Raw genomic sequence first — 7,920 nt, forward strand, 5'->3', positions numbered from 1 at the left:
TAGCCTCTGTCATGTCATTGTTTGCGCACTCTTTCACCATAGCTCGGTACCTCTCCCATATTTCATGCAATGGCACATTGGGTTCTTGTTTAAATACTAGAATCTCGTCTCTAAGAGTAGCCATATGCCCCGGAGAAAAGAACTTGGAAATAACTTTCTCCACCAATTCATCCCATGTATGGATGGAATGGTTTGGCAACCTTTCTAACCAATCCAAGGCCTTCCCCCGTAGAGAGAAAGGAAATAGCCTCAACCTTAAAGCATCCTCGGAGATGTTTGTCTGTTTACTCCCCCAGCAAGTGTCCACAAACCCTTTCAAGTATTTGTACACATTTTGATTCGGAGCCCCGGTGAAGAATCCCCATTGCTCTAGCAATGTGAGCATAACATTTGTGATTTTAAAGTTGCCCGCCCTAATGCAGGGCGGGACTATGGCACTTGCATACCCTTCATTTGGCAACATCCTATGTGGAGCCGCTCTTGGTGGATATGGGGTTGGAACGAGAACATTGTCTTGAGGCGGTCGGCCTTGTCTATTTGCTTGAGGTTCAAGAGGAACCTATTCAACTTGCTCATCTTTCACATACACATCCCCCAAAGGAATGTTTCCGAGAGGATCATTGTTGTTGAGAACCATTGTTTCACCTAAAATTGTTTCACCAAAAAGATTAGTAACACGGAAGGAAAAGAGGACAATTCACACACAAAACCAAATATATAGCTAAATCCGTTTTTAGCTCCCCAACAACGGCGCCAAAAATTGATCTTGTCCAAGTCACACCTCTATTCGGGGTTAATGAAACGGCCGAATACAATAATAATATCCAACAAGGAGTCGAGATCGAATTCACAGGGAGCTGAGATAGGATGAGCGGTATATATATGGATAAAGCACGTGAAGTATCTTGGTTGCACTTCTACAAATATGATTTTGTTTTTACTTCTAAAATTACGTTAAGGATTACAATTCTAACGATATAAAACTAGAGAATATTATTTTTGGATGGTTTTCAAGTAGTGTAAAAGGCCTAGGACTATGACCTTCACAGCTTCACCCAGGTGTTTGCCTAATGGATTGTAAATTATAAAGCTTATTTTGTTGGTCAGAGTGTATTATAGCTATCAACACTTAAGTACCCACTCAATACCTCTCGGTAAGAGAGTGATTTTGCCCAATTTGACTTTCTCAAGTCCAAATGGATATTGAACAAAGCAGTTGATAAAATGCTCAAGTCTGGTTTTAATATCATTAGGTTCAACCCTTTAATTGGGACTATCAATCTCTTGATTTTATCCAAAACTCTTGTTAGCCAAGTTTTTCTAGACTAAGTCTCTCTTTCTCAAGAACAGACCAAGTCAAAAAAGCATAAACTAATATTTACAACCATTAATTCTACAATGGCAAGAACAAGGCTAAATAATAAATACCCAACCACAAACAAGCCATAAATCAAACACCCATTAGGTTCACACACTAGGGTTGGGTCACAACCCTAGTTAGAAATCTAGCTACTCATAATGGGTATAGAAGAAAATAAAAAAGAAAAGATGATAAAACTCATATTGCAAGATTAAAAGATAAAAATCCAATGTTAAATCACCAAAGTAAACTAAAGTTTCTTAAAGAGGCAAGTAAAAACGGCTACAAGACTTTCAATCTTCCAAACTTAACCTAATTTCATGAAAGTAGTCTATTTATACAAAGCTGGAATTTTCGGATCAAATTGCCCTTCGGAGGTTCTGTGGCCGCACAATTATATGTGCGGTCTGCATTTCTCTTCAAATCTTGACAGGAGTTGATTCTACGGCCGCACAATTTTGGCTTGCGGCCTCATCTTTCATATTCTGCGGTCCGCAAAATTCTGGTGCGGCCGCGCTGGGCTCTTCTGCTGACCACACATTTCCTGAGTGCGGTCGCATAACTCTTTCTGCAGACACACAATTATTGTGCGGTCCACATTTCTTCTTGAGCTTGAAATGAAACTCTCTGAAATTTGGCTCTTATGTAGCTTCTGTAGCCGTACAATAATTCTGCAGTCCACACTTTGCACTGGGGCTCTGTTGAGTTTCCTTCACATTCTGCAGCCGCAGATAGAAATCTGCGGTCCGCACTTGAGCTTTTGTGCCTAATTTTTGTCCTTGTTCAGATTACTCCTCCTTGAGTTGTATTTTATCGTAGTGGCTCATTTTCTAATACTCCTATAGGTAAGCATATTTCATCAGTTTTCGGGAGTACAATTAGACACTTTTGGACTAAAACGAAAGTTAAAAAGCGCTAATAAGTAGTTAAAATTCCCACTTATCAGAAGGCCAATGTGGTGGCCGATGCTTTGAGTAGGAAAGAGGTGAGTATGGGTAGCCTTGCATTCATTCATGTTGGTGAGAGACCTCTTGCAACTGATGTTCAGTCCTTGGCCAACCAGTTTATGAGATTAGATATTTCGGAGCCCAGTCGGGTTCTAACCTGTGTGATTTCTCGGTCTTCCTTACTTGATCGCATCAGAGAGCGCCAGTATGATAATCCTCATTTACTTGTCCTCAAGGACAAGGTTCAGCACGGTGATTCCAGAGATGTGACTATTGGAGATGATGGGGTGTTGAAGATGCATGGTAGGATATGTTTGCCCAATGTGGATGGGCTACGGGAGTTGATTCTTGAGGAGGCCCACAGCTCGTGGTATTCTATCCATCCCGGTGCTGGGAAGATGTATTAGGATTTGAGACAACACTATTGGTGGTGAAGAATGAAGAAGGATATAGTTGGGTTTGTAGCTCGGTGTCTCAATTGTCAACAGGTAAAATATGAGCATCCGAGACCGGGTGGCTTGCTTCAGAGGATAGAGATTACAGAGTTGAAGTGGGAGCGAATCACCATAGATTTCGTAGTTGGGCTCCCACAGACTTCGAGGAAGTTCGATGCTATTTGGGTGATTGTGGATCAGCTGACCAAGTCCGCGCACTTCATTCCAGTGGGTACTACTTATTCTTCAGATAGGTTGGCTGAGATTTACATCCGAGAGATTTTTCATCTTCACGGTGTGCTAGTTTCCATCATTTCAGATAGAGGCACGAAGTTTACATCGTAGTTTTGGAGAGCTGTACAATGAGAGTTGGGCACTCAGGTTGAGTTGAGCACGTCATTTCACCGTCATATGGACGGACAATCCGAGCGCAGTATTCAGATATTGGAGGACATGCTACGTGCTTGTGTCATTGATTTTGGGGGTTCCTGGGACCAGTTTTTGGCTTTCTGCCACTCCCAGAGTTTTGCTTACAACAATAGCTATCAGTCGAGCATTCAGATGGATCCGTATGAGACTTTATATGGGAGGCGGTGTAGATCTCCGGTGGGTTGGTTTGAGCCGGGTGAGGCTAGGCTATTGGGTATTGACTTGGTTTAGGATGCTTTGGACAAGGTTAAATTGATTCAGGAGTAGCTTCACACGGTGCAGTCTAGACAAAAGAGTTATGCTGATAGGAAGGCCCGTGATGTGTCTTACATGGTTGGGGAGAAGGTTCTGCTAAAGGTTTCACCCATGAAGGGTGTTGTGAGGTTCGGGAAGAAGGGAAAGTTGAGCCCTCGGTTCATTGGGAGTTTTGAGGTACTTCAAAGGATTGGGGAGGTGGCTTACAATCTTGCCTTTCCACCTAGCATGTCGAGTGTGCATCCAGTATTTCATGTTTCTATGCTTCGAAAGTATGTCAGCGATCCATCTCATATTTTGGATTTCCGCATGGTTCAGTTCGATGGTGATTTGACTTATGATGTAGAGCCGGTGGCCATTTTGGATCGGCAGGTTCGAAAGTTGAGGTCAAAGGAAATAACTTCAGTGAAGGTGCAATGGAGAGGTCAGCACGTGGAGGAGGCTACTCAGGAGATCGAGCGAGATATGCGGAGCAGATATCCACACCTATTTGTGACTCCGAGTATGTTTCTAGACCCATTCGAGGATGGACGTTTGTTTAAGAGGGGGAGGATTTAGCGACCCAGTCGGTCGTTTTGAGAGTTGTAGCCCCTTTCCCCTACTTTCTGCTCCTTTTGTGCTCTACAACTATTATATGACTTATCGAGTTAGTTGGTTCGTGTCCGGAGAGATTTCAGAGTGAATTGAGATACTTAGTCTCGTAGCTGAAAGCTTAAGTTAGAAAAGTTAATTGAATGTTGACTTATATCTAAACGACCTCAGATTTGAGTTTCGATAGTTCCATTAGCTCCGTTAGGTGATTTTGGACTTAGGAGTGTGTCCGGATTGTGATTCGGAGGTCAGTAGTGGAATTAGGCTTGAAATGGCAAAAGTTGGAATTTTGGAAAGTTTGACCGGGAGTGGACTTTTTGATATCGGGGTCAGATTGGATTTTCGGAAGTTGGAGTAGGTCCGTAGTGTCATTTGTGACTTGTGCGGGCGTGATTTGATAGGTTTCGACGTCGTTTGTAGAATTTGGAAATTTCAAAGTTCATTAGGCTTGAATCCATGTACAATTTGTGTTTTTGATGTTGTTTGAAGTGTTTGAGGGTTTAACTAAGTTCATATGATGTTTTGGGACTTGATGGTATGTTTGGTTAAGGTCCCGGGGGCCTCGGGTGAGTTTCAGGTAGTTAACAAATCATTTTTGGACTTTGCATGTTAGCTGAAGATTGCTGGTGTAGTTTTTTGGTTTCCTCTTATGCGTTCGAGAGGGGTCTCGCGTTCGCGAAGGGCATCTGTGGGCTCAGGAAGTTTTTTTCTTGGCGTTCACGAAGAAAGGGACCACGAACACGAAGAAGAAATGAGGGACGCATTCGCGAAGAAGAAATGTGGCAGTTGAGGACCCCGTACTATTGGTCTACGCGTTCGCGAGAGAGGAACCACGTTCGCGATGAGTAATTTCAGCAAAGCTTCACGTTCACGTATCATTGAAAGCGTTCACAAAGGGTTAACTTGAGGGGTCGGTCAGGGTGTTCTACGCGAATGCGAGGGTCAGGTCGTGTTCGCGAAGGAGGCGTACCTGAATTGGGAGCTCGGTAGAAGGCGATATTTGGAGGGATTTTCATGTGGGTGTTAGGGGTAACTGATTTCTACCTAATTTTGGTTAATTTCCATGAATATGCCTGTGATTCTACCATTAAATTTGTGATTTGGGGTGGAAAGTTGGGGAAAATAAGGAAGAATTCTTGGGCTTGATTTTTGAGGTTTTGAATGGGATTTTGTTATCGGATTTGTGTAAATTTGGTATGGTTAGACTCGTGGTCGTATGGGCTTTTGGAATTTGTGACTTTTGTTGAATTTCGAGATATGGGCCCAGGGGCCAGGTTTGAGCCGATTTCGAATTTTGGTTATAATTTCTTATTTTTCGTGTAGAATTGATTCCTTTAGCCCGTATTGATTGCATTGTACCGCTTGCGATTAGATTCGGGACATTTGGAGGCCGATCCGTGTGTCAAAGGCATATTGGAGTAGAGTTTTGCTCGAATTGAGGTAAGTAACAGTTCTAAATCTGGTTCTGAGGGTATGAAACCCCGGATTTGTGTTACATGATTGGTTTGGAGGTGACGCACATGCTAGGTGACGGGCGTGTGGGAGTGCATCTTAGGAATTATGACTTGGTCCATTGCGTGAAACTGTAAAGTTAAAAAAGTTGTTGTTAGCTATATGCTCTCCACGTGTTATAGAAAGTTGATTGTAAATCATGTTAGAAATCATGTTTAGGCTATGTGTTGGTACTATAGAGACCCACAGAGACCGTGATACATGTTGAATTACTTTCTAACCGCTACTTGTACTTAGTCGTAGTCTTACATGCACATTTGTACCTCAGGCTCTGTTATTCCTTATTGATACGTTATATCATTTCTGTTTTGGGCTGATTTCCATAATTGTGTAGCTTGTCACTATCTTTCAGTTCCTTATTTATTATTGTTACTTACTGAGTTGGTTGTACTCATGCTACACACTGCACTAAGTGTGCAGATCCATGTGTTTCCGGACACGGTGGGCGTTGATATCGTGCACGGTTGATCTTTGGAAATTTACGAGGTAGTTGCCTGGCGTTCGCAGTCCTTGTTTATCCTTCCTTGTCTTTTCTTTCGTTGTAATTAGATCTAGACATTGATAGACACTTTATTTCTAGACTGGTGTTGTATAGATGCTCATGGGCTTAGTGACACCCCGATTTCGGAGTTATTTTCCGCACTTGTGTTTTGGTTTTTACCCGTTTTTATGAAAAACTCCGGTTATTTAAAATTTCTTAATTCATTTCTGTTAAATGTTCGAAGTATTTTGGAAATGTCGGCTTGCCTAGTACCACCATAGGTGCCATCACGACAGGTTAGGATTTGGGATCGTGACAATCTAAGTGAAAAGTGAAGTCTTGTATTGAGTGTAGAATGAATATTTTTCAGAGTGTTGTTCTTACAGTTGAGTCTCACGTGCCTCTATTCTCACACTTTCTCCTATTTATTTGAGACACGTTCTTAGTAAATCCTAATAGTACATATACAAAGAATATTCACAAAATATTTCCTTTATTACCCTATTTTGAAAACTAGTCGTTACAGCTTCATTGATGGTGCTCGAGCTCGACCATGACAGATGTCTCGACCTTGTCTGTAATGACCCAAAAGGTCATCTTTAAATTTAATAATTATTTCTATGTTCTGAGACCTCAAATAGCACCATTCAACTTTCCTCGACTTACGTGCATAGTCCGTAAAATTTTTCGGAAAGTTTTTATGTGAAAAATTGATTAAAATATAAAAGAGAGCTTTAAAACTCAATTGGGTTGACTTTGATCAACAGTTTGAGCAAACGGACCGGGATCAGTGTTCTGACAGTTCCGGTAGGACCATATTATGATTGGGACTTGGGCGTATGCCCGAAATCAAATTCGGAGGTCCCTAGCTCGAGTTATCGCATGTTGTAGAAATTTTGAAGTTTAAAGGCTTAATGACTTTAAAGAATTGACCAATGTTTGACTTTGTTGGTATCGGGTCCGTATTTGGGTTCTGGAATCTGGTATAGGTCCGTTACGATATTTATGACTTGTTTGTCAAATTTGGAGAGAAACGGAGTTTGTTTGACGTGATTCGGACGTCCGGTTGTTAAAATATAAATTTTAAAGTTTTCTTAAACATCTCATTTGATTTGGTGGCCGATTCGTAATTCTAGGTATTAAATTGGCGTTTTGATTGCGCGAGCAAGTTCGTATAAAGTTTTTGGACTGGTGTGCATATATGGTTTGGGACCCCGAGGAGCTCGGGTGAGTTTCAGACCATTTTTGTTCAACAACAGATGGCTGGAAATCTGGTATTTCCCAGTTCTGGTTTCCTTCTATGCAATCGCGTGGTTTCATCCGCGATCGCAAAGGTTTATTGAGCACTGAAGAAAATTTGTACTATGCGATCGTATAGTATTGTCCATGATCGCACAGTTGGAGAAGCTAAGGCATAGCGAACACGTGGTCAAAGCCGCGTTCGCGAAGAAGGAGTGAGGCAGAAGTTGTAGCACGTGATTTATTCTATACGATCGCATTCAGCCGTCCGCGATCGCGTAAGGCTGGGAAATGGTTCTTCTTGTTCGCATAAGCTCTGCGGTGTTCGCGTAGAGCAAAAACCGGGCAGCCTAAAAATGTGCTTCCCGATCGCGAAGCATTATCCGCGATCGCATAGGGTAAAAACCTGGGCAAACAGAACTTAAGTTCTATAAATGGGATTTCGCCCCATTTTCTACCATTTACGATATTTGGGCGATTTTCGCGGGATTGATTATATTTCATGATTCCATACTCATTTACATCTTGAATCCGTGAATTTATGGAAGAAAAATCAGATTTTTATAAAATCTTCCAAAAATGTAAAATTAAGATTTGAAGGTCAATCCGATGTCGGATTCGATAATTTTTATATGGTTGAACTCGTATCTGAACGGGTGTTCGGTTTTCATG

The sequence above is a fragment of the Nicotiana tabacum genome, chromosome 12 (genome assembly GCF_000715075.1).
Source record: "Nicotiana tabacum cultivar K326 chromosome 12, ASM71507v2, whole genome shotgun sequence".
Classification (NCBI taxonomy): Eukaryota; Viridiplantae; Streptophyta; class Magnoliopsida; order Solanales; family Solanaceae; genus Nicotiana; species Nicotiana tabacum.